This window comes from Stenella coeruleoalba (assembly GCF_951394435.1).
Source record: "Stenella coeruleoalba genome assembly, chromosome: 1".
In the NCBI taxonomy this organism is placed as follows: domain Eukaryota; kingdom Metazoa; phylum Chordata; class Mammalia; order Artiodactyla; family Delphinidae; genus Stenella; species Stenella coeruleoalba.
Window position 1 is genome coordinate 80,313,693 of NC_137169.1, and position 13,939 is coordinate 80,327,631.

General features: G+C 40.0%; 1 protein-coding gene across 8 annotated transcripts in view; it reads right to left on the reverse strand.

Moving 5' to 3' along the window:
* TGFBR3 (transforming growth factor beta receptor 3) overlaps positions 1–13,939 on the reverse strand; it is a 205,164-nt gene that overhangs the window by 75,796 nt on the left and 115,429 nt on the right. The gene's annotated exons all lie outside the window — the stretch shown is intronic.

A 13,939-nucleotide genomic window follows, 5' to 3' on the forward strand; every position in this document is an offset into this window, starting at 1 on the left:
CTCCTAGTGATGGCAGAACACAAATAAACAGAACACTTCTTTTTTTCAAAGTTGGCAAAGGCAAAATAAAGGTTACCTTCCCTCAGGACTACCTTATCCTTCAAGTCAAATGACCAAGTTCAAAATTGGAGTACAGAATCAATCACCTGGGGGCATGTCATCCCTCTGGATCACCAAAGAAATGACTTTGTTCTCTTCCAGGTAAACTCCAACCTCCCTCTATAAAGTTAAGTGAGTTCTGCCAAAGAAAAGTGCCGAAAGCTAAGGGAAAGGGGCTGCCAAGGGGAGCTGCCAGTGCTTTCATCATCCCAGCTATTAGCTCGAAGGGATTTTCCAAAGAAATGAAGCATAGAGAACACACAGAATAAAAACTGATTGTACACAGTCCCAATCCAAAAAAAGAAAAAAACAGGGAAGAAAACCAGGAGTCTGCATAGGAAAACTGTGGCCAGTTTTGCTGGCAGATCAAGGACTACTGTAGGTTACACTGTCATCATTAGCATCATCCAAAAGCACCTGCGAGGATATCTGGAAACAGTGGGTTCAGCAACACCCTCCCAGAGCACATCACCCAAGATCAGTCAACACAAACACAGAAAAGCGATAGGATGAATAAAGAAATACTGAACAGATGCTTTCATATAAGTATGTCTCACACTGGCTTTCTGTACAGAGGGCTGAGGCAAGACCCAAGAATCACGTATTTAAACAAACTGAACTCACCAAAGAGCACCATAGAGTGATAAGAGAGGGAAAGAACAAAAAAGGACTTTAGCTAAAAAGACACAGACTGAGTGATACACTGGGAATAATCGTACGTCTCAGTCACAATCCTTATGAGGATTAAATGGTCTAGATCTATGATCTGAATCTATACAATCATCAGGGGTAGAGCACTCAAAGCTGGAATACTTTACTTGATATCTTCCCAGTGGCTGCTGGCTCACTCTGATCTCAATGTATCTCTGCCTTTCATTGTAGAGACTGCTTATGACACCAGTGTCACTTACTACAGTGTACTCTCAAGTCACTGATAATAAGGCACTAAACTTAACTTTCTATATCCATCCCTTAGCGCACGATAGGCACTCAGTAAATGCCAACTGGATGTTTGTCTCTACTTTTCAAGGCCACGAAAGTACTTTATTCTATGAATAATTAGCACTGTGGTATATAATAGCATCTCATTCATTTGCTACTGAGTGTATGTGTCTTAATTTTCAAAATACACTGCAAATACTCAGTAGGCAAAGATATGTCTTACGTTTAATACTCTGCTTGATACAGAGTAGATAATTTTTTAATGATGGATTTATCACAACAAATTCATAAATTTATGTTACCTAAAAAGCTTTTTTAAAATCTGATTAATAGGCTCAAAGGAATTTAGTTAGCTAATTTACCAAAAGTGAAACAACACATGAGCGAGACTCCAACTGTCGTGAGCTAGGAGTCATTTTAATATTGGCATAAGCATAGGATCATTTTAATACTGGCATAAGCATAGCACTAAAAGCAGAGTACTAATGAACAATGATGTCAATTTGATGTCAGCTACAGCAAATTAACATGTTCTTTTATTGTACAGAATCTACCTCACAGCATTTTGGGGATGCTGTCCACATCTAGAAATAATCAGACTGATCGCCACTATAAACAGGAGAGGCTGTAGAAACAGAGCAGGGGCAGAGATTCATACTGCAGCATTAACTAGACAGAGAGAGGCACACTACAGAAAGCACACACTACGGAGAGTGAAGAAAGGAGAGATGAAATCATTACTGGTCCAAGAGTACTTGAAAATTGCAAAGAAACACTCTGTCACTTATAGTATGTGAAAAGTTTCCAGATTTATTCATTCCAAAACTGTTTATTGAGCACAAGAAGAGCAATGTATACCCACAGAGGGCACATCAACTCTTTTTTGGATGATTTTCTTTGCAGCCCTCAGGCATATGATTCTTCTTGGAGCTCACAGATAAAATAGTAATAAATATATATCTCAAATGAACAAGAATTTTTTAAAAAAAACCTTAGGAAATGAAAAGAAAAATATGTATGAGACACATATTGGTGCTCAAGTCCAAAATTTTCCAGATGGTCAAAAGTGTTGAGGCCTGGCTCATACCATCAAGGAAAGATTTCTAGGAGCCATGGCTCTCTGAGCTTTCCTGGAATCGGTTCCCTCTTCAATATGTGGCAGTGTCTGGCCAAAATGAATCCCCGACTCTGGCACATGGGGCCCAGGCAAAGCCCCAAAAACCATTTGGCAAAGAAGAATTGACACGACGATTGGGAAATTAAAAGAAAAATACTCAATACTTTTTTAAAAAGATCATTTGGCAGGAACAGAGAGTCCTCCAAGCACCTGCTCACCTAATCCCTCAGCAACCTTCCTCCACTTGAATAAATCTTACTGAAGGGAAACTAGAGGACAACCAAAAACAACCAACAAAAGAACGAAGGTAGAAAAGCTCTCGGAAATGTGGGGAGAACATACGCGTAACAGCTCTTAAAGAATTCCTGGCTAAGGTGCCTAATTTCTCTCAGGCTGAAAAAAAGAAGAAGGGTGGGGGGGGAAAGAAGAGAAGAAGAAGAAAACAAAAGAAGTAAAAAATAAAGAAAATCCTCTTTAGAACCAATTACAGATCAGGATAGACTATAGTTACAAAGGTAAGAGCGTTTTGCTAAAGTTTTTTTCCCCTGGGTAAACTGTCCAGTGATCATGGTCTGAAGACCAGAGGTGAGACAGACTGTAGCAAAGAAATAGCCCATGGAGAAGTGACACAAATAGTATTCAGTAATTTCCAACTTGGAAATCCAAACAATAGTTTAAAGAGTTGACTCTCAACCCTATGTCAAATTTACACATAAAAATAAGGGTCATCGCTTAGTCCATGGACAAAACTGAACCCACATAGCTGATGGCTTCTTTCTTAACCTTTGGGAGTCATAGAGCACTTGAGAACTTAAGGCAAGTTATGAACGCCACACCCCAAACACACCAAAAAACCCCATATGCACATAAAACTTTCTGACCACGTCAGGGAAATACATCCATTGCAGGGCCCATAAACCCCAGGTTAAGTAACCATTAACCCAGGTTAAAGAATCCATTATAGATGAGTAGGAAAATTCTAATGACAGAATCAGGAACAAAACTACTCCCTGTAATTAAACTAGAAATTACACCTCTAGTCTTAAGATAACATCCCCTCAGGGAAAGAACATAATAGATGACAACTCAGAACTAAAAAATTTTCACATGCAGTTTCTGGGGTTCCAGTGACTTCTTGAAACCATACTTTGACCATATAGTGGTCCATAAAGTCCTGTCCAAGAATTCCAGCTTTAATCACGTTTGTCTCAAACAGTGCTGAATGTTCAGTCTTCCTAATGTCGTGAGAAAATACAAGTAAATGTGATCTGTCACATCCCAGATGTAGACACTGTTCCTCATGCACTGCTGACCCCTCCCCCAAATAAAGAAAAGCTAATTGGTCTAATCTGTTCCATGACATCTATTTATATTAGGTCTTCTGAGGCTATCTGTGCACTTCAATAAACTACTAGATGCAATTAATGTAGTTCTCCTATTTTACAAAGAAATCCAAAGTAAATCTTTTTTGAGTACTCTTCTGGGGAATCTGAACACAGTTGTAACGAAAGTCAAGGCCAACTCTCAGGTGCATAAAGCCTCTGAGTGGAAAGACAACCTTCCTATCTCCCATTTAGGAAGCATGTCCCTGTCCACATTATCGCCAGAAAACAACAGGGAGAGTTTTCTCTGGACCCTTGTCTGGGTGAAGACTCTCAGCTCTCCAAAGATTATCTTTGATAAGCAAAAACTATACATTGTAGCAAACTTGGTAAATCACTTTATCTAAATGAATTATGTACTTTCTTACAGAAAAGAAAAAAATCCACCCTACTCTCTTGATGGAAAGATGCCATATGAAAATTGTTTTGAATTTCCCAGGATTCGTGGTAGAGATGCAAGATATTTCTACCACAGTGACTTCAAAATTTTCTTATTAGTTAGATCCCTTACTCCTGGGGTTTGTTAAAACAAGCAAAAGAAAAGCGAGTGGAACAACTGATACGAGAGTCTAACAGTTGTCTAATTTTGCTAACGTGTCAGTGAAGTTCCAGCTCAACATTTCTGATTCTTGTAAGAGCCCCTATGGACCCATGAAACGGTGAAGTCATCCAAAACACTACCAGAGGGACTCCTGTTCTCTAAAACCAGACCAAATATTGCTCTGAGATGGATGATCCAATAATCAGTTTACATGAAGACAGATAAGAGAAGCACTCCAGCACTGTGTCTATAAACAAGACCCATAAACTCCCACCCTGGTGTGTGTATAGTCATATCTATGCCCTCTTCAGAGGTAAGCAGACATCCATTTAGCAACAGTGTTCGCAGTAACTGAAAACATCCTAAATCTGGGTCCCATAGCACTCGTAATTTACACAGCCGAACAGTGAGACATGAACCTACTTCAGGACACTAGGGTAACCACAGCAGAACCCAAATTTCACTTACATGTAGGCAAAAGGACTCTTAGGAACTCAAATCTGGCCCAGATGCATCTGAAATACACAACCAATTGCTGGGAGTGGGGAACAGTAGTTAGTTGCTTTGCAGTGTTTTAAAGTATATTCCAGTCTGAGGAACCCCTACAGCTGACATTTTATTTACCGCTGCTTGTCTTTTGCCATCTGGGAATTGGTATAAAAAGATTCCCTTAAAATATTCTTAGAGGGGTGGATTCGGAACTTTAAAAAATTTCCTTATGATTTTATTTTTACATTTCTCTGAATTTCTAGAACATCAGTTAGCATCAAATTCAAGGAATCTCAGCCCCCCTAAGTGTCTCTACGCTACCCGGGAAGTCAGCTGACCATTCACCCTGGTCTCAGCAGCATTAAGGTCAAAGACTTCACTGCTATGACAAATGATATCAAGTTCCTGCCCAATGGCTTTTTCTTGAAACACTTAACATGATGAGAGCAACAAAGCCGGTCAATTCCAAAACTAATTCCTCCTCCCCTCAACAAGGACAGGATTCAGGATTCCCTGGGAACCTCTGAAAATAATCTAATAAAACCATAAAATAGGGGGAAAAAGCCCTAAAATGAAAGACTGAAATATAATGCAGAAATAAGTCTGCCCTCTCTGCTCTGTATTTTGAATGTCCTGGAAAAATACTCGGAACTAAATTTGGGTTGGGGGTTGAGGGACAAGAGCTCATATAAACAGAAGAGTATTTCTGAAACTACAGGTCATGACCCTCTAAAGGAGTCCTGGGAGAGTTGCAAGGGGATTCCAGGGACCCTAGCCCTGCCTTCCCAGAGTAGCCCACTGCTCAGTCACTATGGGGAAGGGAGGCTGAGAAAGGGGAGACCCCAGGTGTGGGTATGTTCTGAGGTACAGGTGCTTCTAATGGCAAGTCTGGGAACACCGACAAGCACTTTCCCATCGTCCTGGAGCATTAAGCATCTGCCGTCTGAAAACGGGACTGTGTGTGTCAGTAACACACCACGGCCCTTCAGGACGGTAGCCTGCAGCACCCTCCCGCCAGCCGCAGGACTGACGTGTGTCCAGCTCAAAATGCAGCCTCCAGGGAAATCTTCCCTGTCCTGCAGGCAGACTTGGGTCCAGCGCCGCTCCCACAGACCACACTCCTGTTTCTACCTTCACACGGCACGGCAACGATCTGGTCAGATGTTTGCCGTTGACTCCCCACCTTACATTGTGAAATCCTCAGGGCATTCTTCAAGGGCAGAAACTAAGTCACACTCATTTCTGCATCCTTGGGCCTAGCACAGGGCTAGACATCGAGTAAGCAGGCAACAAGTTTTCTGAAAGATGAACAAAAGGAAGCACCAATAACAGTTATTCATGAAATGTGACTCAAGTAATGGTTACAGAGTCATATGGTTGCACTTCCCTGGCCATAAAGTGATGGGGGGATGCATCTAGTAAAGAGAACATTAACTTCACTATCCAGTTCTACTTGAACTTTAAAACACAGTTAAGGAAAGCAAACAGATTCCAGCTCGTGCTTCCAAAACAAATGGTAGGGGCTGCCTGGAACGTGTGTCGGACAGAATTCAAGGCCACGCCCAGGCTTTGTGAGAATAACTGCCCTGATTATCATCCTCTGTTGTGTGTATAGGCCAGGGCAGAGCACCACCTATGCCATTTAGGGGAATCACACTAGGCAAACAAAGAAAACAGAATGTTTTTATTTATTATCTTTTACAGTTATGCAAATACAAATATGTGAAACGTGAAGAAAACTTTGGAGCATGTTTACCTTCTCAGGGGTAGATAACAAAGATAAAATTTTGACCAAATATTCTACTACCTTTTACAGGCACAGAATTTTAAATGATTTTCATTCAGGCAATGAAGTGTGTTAGAAACTGAACTTCTAGACAAATTGAAGGAACTCAATATTGGCAAATTGACCAATGTGAAAAAAAAAAGTTTGCTTTTATTTTTTCATATTCCTTTGTCACACTTAATAAACAGATCGATTCCAAACACTTTATTATTGTTTCGAACACTAACAGAAGTTCCATATAATATGTACCGTGTCAATTTATTTCCTCTCAATGTCTACTTTTTACAATGGGCTTGAAATTGTTTTTGCTACTTGTTTAGTGAGCCAGTCCTTTGGCATGTATTACGTCTATAATAATAGGATGTCAGGATGGCCTGCTTGTCAGTACTATGGTAAACAGAACTGTGTAATAAAGAGAATCATGGGGTGACCAGTAGAAGCTAATTTAAAAGGTAGGCATAGCAAGAACCCAATTCCCATATGATCTGAGTACTGGATTAATCATTTCCATCTGCCAGTTGTAGTTACGGATCTCAATAAAGATTGCTGCCTATGCACCATCTTACAGTTAGCAAATACACCAGTGTTCAGGTAGTGATTAAATTTAATTTGATGCTCTAAGCGTCAAAAGATGGCATTTGGATTCCCCTGGGCTAGTACATTAACCTTTACCTGGTAAGGAATTCTGAATGGGCACACAGTGTTAGCTTTCTAGAACAAAAGAGAAACCTAGAGAGGAGTAATTACTGAGATATGGATGTTCAAAAACACTACACTTGGAATTGTTGTTGTTAGTAGGAATAGAGGTGCCAACAGTAGTGACAGCCATCACCTCCCAAAGAAAGACAATAAGCAGACCCCTGGGTCCATCTACTGGATTAAGACTCGCTACTCTCACCAAGAGACGCTTTGCATAATTATCTAGTTATTCCCATTTTAAAGATGAAGAAATTGGTGCTTAGAGATAAATAATTTATCCAAAGGTATATGGCTAGAAAGTGGCAATGCTAAGAATAGAATGAACGTCTCTCATTCATAAGAATATTCATATTCTATTCCTAAGAACAGAATGAAATGTCTGACTCTTCCTTTCTCCCTACCTTCCCATTCCACTCTTAATCTTGGGTGTTGGCCATAGGGCATAGGGGTTGATGGGGAGCTGCTCTACAGAAGTAAGAGCCAGGAACTATTTTGCTTCTGGAAAAGAGGGAAAGACAAAGAAGAAAGGAAGGGGACTGAGTTGTAAGCAAGAAAACAGGAGGTCAGCACAAGCCGAGAGGTCAGTGAAACTCCACAGGGATGGGTCAACAAGTATTTTTATGAATAGTGATGTCTACAGTGCAGCTAAAGTTGTCTGAATTGCTTTGATGTGAGTTCCCCTCTATCTCCTCTACAAAAACTCTAATAATGCTTACTGTTCTCGTGAACGAAGGCACTATGGAATTCAAGATAGTGTTGGTTGCATTTCAAATCCAAGTGAATCAAGTGTATCGCAGCCATGTAACATATAGAGTTATAAACCCAGGAAGTGGAGAGGGCCACAAGAATGCTAAGGCTCTGGCAATCTGCAGAAATATACCCTCCTCTGGATTTCTTCATGCCACGGAATTAGCAGAGGTGTGAGTCAATCATTCCTTGAGCTCCAGGACCTCCCAGTTGATGTGTGGATTAGACCAAGTCACTCTCTAAGGAAACTAAATTCTGATTACAGTAGAATTGGGAATAATGTGAAGTCTGATTTCCTTTGAAAGCTCTAACCAAAACAACTCCTGAAATTCACAGTACCAGTCCCCTAAGAGTATTCTGGTCTCATCCAGCCAGGTTATAATTTTAAGTGGAAATGTTTTTAGAGGAACTATAGTTTCAACATTACATGGCCTATCTGGAGAAAGGGAGAACAAATACTCCAGAGGTCAAAGGTGGGAGAACATGTTATCTGTCTGTGTTTTGGGAACATTTTTCCTGAAAAAGCATTATGTTCTTTGATCAAATGTTCTATTATCTCTTAGAGGCACAGAATTTTAAATGCTTTTAATTCAGGCAATGAACTGTGTCAGAACAGCCTAATGCACAACAGAGCAAATGCAGTTTGCAGTGTTTACATTAGAGTTCAGTACCGTTGCCTGTTTTCCTCCTCAGAATCAGTTCTCCCCAAGCCCTGAAATGAGTTTTCAGGGTAAGAGCTATGATCACAGAAAGCAGAGGGAAAGTTGCCAAAATATGCCTACAGAACTTGGCATGCTGTAAGTGATAAGTGTCTAAGATGGGATCATATCTTCCCAGAGCCAGTACTGAAGGGTTTAAATTTCCTATTTTCTTCAGGCAGCATTAAAAGTAGTTCAATACATTTGTTCTAACTGGAAAGGGACAAAGCTACAGTAAAGAGGTGGACACCTGGTGACAAATTCATTATAGTTACATTATACCCTTAAAAACCTTTCAGCACTTAATTAATAACCTGAAGGAAAAAGGAAAATAAAACGTAAAAAAAAAGAAAGAAGCAAAAGACTAAGTTGTAAGAAGTCTGAACAACGTTCCTTATTTAGATCAAGAAGGAACCTCTTGACATTTATGTACAAGTAAATCAGAATTGAGTGTCATAGCAGGGACGAGGAATAGATTTCACCTCAGAATGAAACAAGTGCAAATTCTAACACAAACCAGGACTTTCCTGGTGGTACAGTGGTTAAGAATCCGCCTGCCAATGCAGGGGACACGTGTTCGAGCCCTGGTCCGGGAAGATCTCACATGCCGTGGAGCAACTAAGCCTGTGCACCACAACTCCTGAGCCTGTGCTCTAGAGCCCACAAGCCACAACTACTGAGCCCACGTGCCACAACTACTGAAGCCCGCACGCCTAGAGCCCGTGCTCTGCAACAAGAGAAGCCACCGCAATAAGAAGCTTGCACACCACAACGAAGAGTAGCCCCCGCTCGCCACAACTAGAGAAAGCCCACGCGCAGCAACAAAGATCCAACGCAGGCAATCAATCAATCCATCAATAAATAAAATTCAAACACAAACCATTTGATTTTCAAGTCATATAACTTATACACAGTCGTTCGTTTCCCAATAATGAAGATACTGTAATTCTGTCAACACCATACACATAGTCAGCAAATTTAAACCCTGGTGAATCAAGTCATAATGCTGGGAATTAGTGAATGTGCAGAGCAACAGAAAGGGGAACAATATCAGTTCATTTCTAAGTGAATAATTAAAACTGCTTTCCCTATTTGACATTAGGAAATATGAGGTTCTGCCTTAATATTTGTAAATATTAATTGTCAACTTTTTATACAGTCTCATTTTTTATATGTAAAATGACTTATAAAAAAGCTCATAATCTCTGAATTTTACTCAGTATGTTAAACATGGAAGGCACAGCTGGAGCTCTTGTATTTAAACAGAGTTTGAAAGTACTACAAAGCCTTAGTTTCCCATGCAAATAGAGAAAAGTACAAGCTACTCTTCCATAATACATCTCTAAAGAAACGTTCTAATCCTGACCAAAGTCTGGAAGGTCCTAAAAGATATCAAAATCAGATAGCTTAAGCTCTATTTCATAATTCAGGGAAGACGCAAATGCCTATTAAGTCAACAGCCACTAGTCTTCTACTTCTCAATTGCAGCAAAACTACTATAGTCTCCCATTCTGTCTTTGACTCGTCCTTTGAAAATACCATTAATAAGAAGTAAATTGAGCCAAAATGGGAAAAGCAGAAGGGGTGGGGGTGTTGCATTACAAAACATTCAGGCTTAGATTATAAATTTAAATATTCCAAAATTACCAGGATCTTGTAGATAATAATGAAGATTCTCTGCCATTCATGATATTTGGCCAGAAGTAAGAAATCTGACTCACAATGACAAATCTCTCTATAAAAACATGATCTGAATGGGCTTCCCTGGTGGTGCAGTGGTTGAGAGTCCGCCTGCCGATGCAGGGGACATGGGTTCGTGCCCCGGTCTGGGAGGATCCCACGTGCCGCGAAGCGGCTGGGCCCGTGAGCCATGACCGCTGAGCCTGTGTGTCCGGAGCCTGTGCTCCGCAACAGGAGAGGCCACGGCAGTGAGAGGCCCATGTACCGCAAAAAAAAAAAAAAAAAAAAAAAAAAATATATATATATATATATATATATATATATATGATCTGAAATAAGCAAAACGTGGTATATCCATACAATGGAATATTATTCGACAATAAAAAGAGTACAGCACCGACACATACTACAACATAGATGAACCTTGAAAACGTTATGTGAAGTGAAAAAAGCCAGACACAAAACGCCACATGTTGTATGATTTTACATGTGTATGAAATGTCCAGAGCAGGCAAATCCACGGAGACAGAGAGTAGTTTCCAGGGCTGGGACTGACCGCTGTTTGGTATGGAGTTTGTTTTTGGAGGGACGAAAATGTCCTGGAACAAAACAGTGGTGATGTTTGCACTACACTGTGAGTCTACAAATGTCACTGAACTGTACGCTTTAAAATGGCTAAAATGGTAAATATTATGTGTTTTTTACCACACACCAAAAAAATGTGATTTGAACTTTCCTACAGGATGAACCTGACCAAGTCTTGAGTTTCAAATCTTATCGAGAAAGAGCTTCATGTGACAGTACAAGGAACTCAGAGTATCTTAGAAGTCTGAAGGGTCACATCAATCCTCAGGCTTTCAGATCTAAGGTGATCAAAGCCAAGGCACACACTAAGCTAGCTTAGGACAGTAACTATGTCTCCTGTGCATGTTTTTCATTTATTCAAACAACATAAATTAAGTCCTATGATGCGCCAGGCACCATGTCAATTACCGGCAACAGAAACATGAGTAAGATGCAACCTATCTTTCCCCAGTGTGCTCACCACAGTCCAGAGGAAGACAGACACGTGAAGAGATGGTGAGAATACACCACCAAGACTGAGGTATGTCCAGGGTGTGTGGGGAGAGAAGATGTCAAGGATCGGGAGAGGCAATAGAAGCTTGGCTGGGCGGGGCTCCCAAGCAGGACAAATCAGACCTAAACTTCTCTGAAAGAAACAGGCAAAATCTATCAACGTCATCAATTTTCTTGTTTCTTTCAATCCTTCTCAATTTTCTGAATGACTTGGATTGGCTGGACGAGCACTTGCCAGAGATATTTTAGAAACAAAATTCACAAACAAGGAATAAATAAAATAAATATTTTGTGGACGACCACAAAGACCCCTTCTGATCCTAGAATCTAGGGATTCCATGACTTCATTACTGAATACTTTTCTTAAGACTTTCAGAATCACTTCACCCACTTCCTATTTCATTTACTCTCTATAGAAGTTTGCTAAATTTGTTTTTTAAAGTCCATATATTTAGTAAGCAATACAGTAAAATACTTGAGAGTACTTCTCAACAGTAATTATTTCAAAAGAAAATGATACTAGGATAAAGCAAACCTATTAGGGAAGTGATGACAGTTCTTTAGTATCTCATAAAGAGTTCAGAATACTTTCCTGGTAGGTTCAGGTCACATCTGTCCATGTCTTGGTATATCTGAGTCTGTGGGAGCTTGTTGCCTCTTGCTTTTAAGCCCAGATTCTAAAATTAGAACTAGCTTTGAACAAGCCATTATTCTTCATAAGATATTAAATTAAATCTCCTCTAACCTTAAAAGAGATTAAGAGCAATCACGTAGGATAGTTGAGAAGGTTAAATAATTTACATTATGACAAATATAATTCTTTGTGAACTCTAACGTGTGAAGGAAATGTTATTATTCTCTGAAAGAAAGATGATGAAAAGTTAAATTTTTCAGACCCATTTTCGAGGGATAATATTCTAAAATAACTGTTTTTAAAATAGAGAAACCTGATAAAGTCACCATCAGATTCCACATTCTTAAGCAAACAAACTTTTCAACCAGAGTTAACAAGTAGCTAAACTCTGCGATTTTTGTTTCTTTTTTCTATTAATTATCCACTTACTATGGAAGGTTCCCAGTCAGCCCTGAGAAATAAAGCATGATGTGCAAAGTAGGCTATCGTCCCTTTTAGAACAGTGGATGACCAGATGTTTCATGGGGAGGGGGTGTCTGACATTAGCCTCAAACTAAACTTAAGAATGCCTTTGCATCTAACAGACTACCTTTATGGCTTAAAATGAGACCCATAAAGTGAAATATGACTAATCAGCAAAGCATAATGATTGAGAGCATTGACACTTGCACCAAACTCCCTGTGTTCAATTCCAGCTCCATTAATTCCTTAGCTGTATGACCTTGGGCAAATTGCTTGACCTCTCTGTGCTGTTATTTCTTCACCTAAAAAAACAGAATAGTACCTACTTTTTAGAGTTATTACGAGGAATAAATAAGTTAATACTTGTAAAGCACTAGTAACATGCTTGCCCCCATAGTTAAAAATCATCCATTAGTTTCAGACAGGCCTTCAACATATCTCAGGAACTTTGCACAGTCATCACCTGAGGCATCATGGGAACTTCTTCCTATAAAGATGGATCTCCCAGGCCTTCTCAAAACCTTCCCTTCCTGTAAAGTGCTCTCCATTGTTACCCTGGAACCCACTCCTGCCAGTGCTGTTTACAAATTGGACATCCTGCTCTTCTGTGGTTTGGAAATCCTCAAGAGCAAACTATATGCAACTATATGTAAACTCATCAAATGGGACCTCTCAATTCTGTTTAGAAAGAGGTAGAGGTATGTACTAACATACTGAATTTAATTACAGTTTCATATTTTCACCTGGGATCAATTTTGTTCACCTCCCAGAAAAATATCACACTCTTTAAGAAGGCTTCGAGTCATCAGTGCCCTAGAAGGCAGAAGGAAGCTCTTCCCAGTGGATGCTCCTGACCTAGGTCCAGTTGACCTTCTTATAGCATCTAGCACCTGCTGCCTTGTATTAAGTTAACACGCACATTATCTGAGGGGAGAGAGTGGGACTTGTCTTCTTACCATCTGAGAGCCTAGTCTAATACCTGGCACTTAGAAGGCACTACATAATATTTAATGATGAATGAATGAACAAATGAATGAATCAATAAACACATTTTAGAGCATAATTTAATTTCCTCCAAGATCTACATTTTCTTCCAAGTTGGCCAGTATCTCCTGTAATCCAATCCTTTGGGTCATTCTGCCTTCGTTCCTAAATTACAGACAGTTTGACCTACTGGTTAAGAGCTCTGACCTACTGGTCAGAGTCAGTTGGACTCTCAGCTCTCCATTTACCAGCCTTAGGACCTTGAGCATGTTAAGACTCTATGGGCATCAGTTTCATCCATTGTAACATGGGGATAATACTTGTGCTTATTCCATCAAATGTCAAAGGATTAAACATGCCATATGTGTAAAACACTTAGAACAGTGACTGGCACTTATAGTAAGTACTCTTTCTTTTTTTTTTTTTTAGTTTATTATTTATTTATTTTTGGCTGCGTTGGGTCATTATTGCTGCGGGCTTTCTCTAGTTGTGGTGCACGGGCTTCTCACTGTGGTGGCTTCTCTTGCTGCGGAGCACGGGCTCTAGGCTCGTGGGCTCAGTAGTTGTGGCTTGTGGGCTCCAGAATGCAGGCTCAGTAGTTG